Source organism: Misgurnus anguillicaudatus, chromosome 25 (assembly GCF_027580225.2).
Source record: "Misgurnus anguillicaudatus chromosome 25, ASM2758022v2, whole genome shotgun sequence".
NCBI lineage: Eukaryota > Metazoa > Chordata > Actinopteri > Cypriniformes > Cobitidae > Misgurnus > Misgurnus anguillicaudatus.
In genome coordinates, this window is record NC_073361.2 from 1,698,057 (window position 1) to 1,700,538 (window position 2,482).

Genomic DNA, 2,482 nt, shown 5'->3' on the forward strand with positions numbered 1-2,482 from the left:
GGTCACCAGCACACCAGCACCAAAACACAACATATGCTGGTCTTGCTGGTATGACCAGCATGAGATGCTGGTGCTAATGCTGGTTTGGTGCTGGTTTAGCTGGTGCTGATGCTGGTTTAGCTGGTGTTCACTAGCAAACCAGCACCAAAACACAACATATGCTGGTCTTGCTGGTATGCTGTTTTTTCAGCAGAGTGGAGACTAATAGTTTAATTCTCTGTTAAATAGCATGTGGCTGTGTTTTTAAACTAACTTTAAGCCCGGAGTATAGTCAGTTATTTAACGTTTACGCGAACGTACGCGCACGGTCGAACGCATATCCTTTTAAAGTAAAGTTTATGACTCAAATGTTCGACACATGCACATTGTACCAGGACCCTCGCGCATGCGTAATAACGGGACTACTTTGGCGTTTTTTTTTTTTTTTAAGTAAAAGCTATAGGAAAAAGGCTACAAATGTTTGATAAAGGATGTTAAAATTCTTGTAAATGACTGACATGTAGGCTATGTTTGTAGAACATGTATTAAAGTATGCAGTAAAATATTGTTTATTTGGAAAGTATCTATTATACTGTAGAGTTGTGTGCTACAGGAGCTGGTGCTATCTTCCCTAAAGTGCTGAGAGTTTATTAGTCTCTGTCTAAAGGCTCTGCTCTGGATAACATCATCTGCTCCCAATACCACCAAATGAACTTTCTATCCTCCTTTAATATCTTTGTAAAACATTGTGACCTTATTAAATGTGGTTCTTTTGGGGTTTACATTTTGGTATTTGCTCCCATTATGCCTTATTACATTACACCATATTACAAGATTTAATCAGTTTAGGTTTGGAAACATGTTAATGTTCAGAAGCTTCCTGATATGTGTGTTTCTGAAGATGTAAAATGATGCCCAGCAATCCATTTTCTTTTTCTGAAAACATGTTTTTGTTTTGTTTTACATCTGTGAACCATGAAATTCCATCTGAAATTATTATTTCTGTCTTCTACATTAAAGAATTCATTATGTGAAAAATATAACCTTAATATCTAATATTGACTGAGTAAGGTCACGTCAAAGATTGAAATCAATGATGCTCCAAATCTCATCATTAGATTATGAGATTTTAGGATTTCACAGACAGGATCACATTTTGTTTCTTGCAGCATAAAATACTGTTGTGCTACGGTCCCAGAATAATATACTGTAAGAATAGACCATAAATCTAGGCATTTATGTTTCTTTTAAAAACTTTGTGCCTCTAATATTTGTCTCTAGCTATTTTTATTTACTCTTTATTATCACAAATGGAATATGGAAATAACAGACCTTTACTCTGTGTTACAAAAGTTTGATAGAAATGAAAGTGTTTATATACACTATGAATGGGTATGCCGCTATAACAGTGTTGAGGTGAGAGGGCAGACTTTATAGGAATGTAACACAGGCCCTGTAATGAACCTGTATGTATATTTGGAGTCCAGAGGTTAGAAATACACGCCTTTACCAATTCACACTTGTGTACACATATACACACTTACACATGAAATTGGTGGTTAGTTTGGATGTAATTTTCAAGTCGCACAAATTCACATTCAACTTATTTTTTCCCATTTGTAGGCCTACTATAATAAATGTTACCATCAGTGAACCCTTTTTGAATATGAGATTATAGAAATGAAAAAGCTGCATTCTATCAGTGAGAGATAAATACAATCTCACACATACTTCCATGTGTGTGGTCCATGAGTGTGTAAGTTATTTTTGTACTTTTATTAAAGTGTTGGTTTATAAGGGAAATTGAAACCCCTGCAGCTCTGAATCACATTCCACTGCTTGTTTTATGTCTGTGCCTGTCTAGAATGTCCTCATGCATAATTCAGTCCTGTGTATAGAGCTGCACTGTCCCAGAGCAAAATATTATGCCTAAGGTTATCATAGACTACACGTCTCAGATGCCAACTGTTTAAAAAAACAAACAAGCATTTATTATTATATTGACAGTGAGGAACAAATTACAATAAAAAATACATTACATTCATGTTCTATTTATTATTTTTTATAATAAAAATATTCTTTATTTCTTTAATGGAACACAATTTCCAAAAAAGTAAAAAAAAATATCCAAGATATGACAAAACAACAATATATATGTAGTTTAAATGACATGTGCACTGCATTTTATGTCTAACTACTACGGGACAGTGATGGACTTTATATATTTTTAATCTTGTGGCAGGAAAACCACAGGTTTAGAACTAAATGTGTGTGAGTAAATGATAAAAGCATTATTTGTATATATTTTAATATATATTTTTAATAAAAATAATCTGATTGGAGATTTTCGTTTGGTATGAGGACTCAGTTCAGGCCACCGGGTGGAGCACAGCTCTCTCTCTCTCTCTCTCTCTCTCTCTCTCATACAGTACACACAGGTTGCAGGGGGTGTGTCAGTAGCTGAGAGGAAAGCAGCTGGCAAGCAGCTGATTTGTCAGGAGGG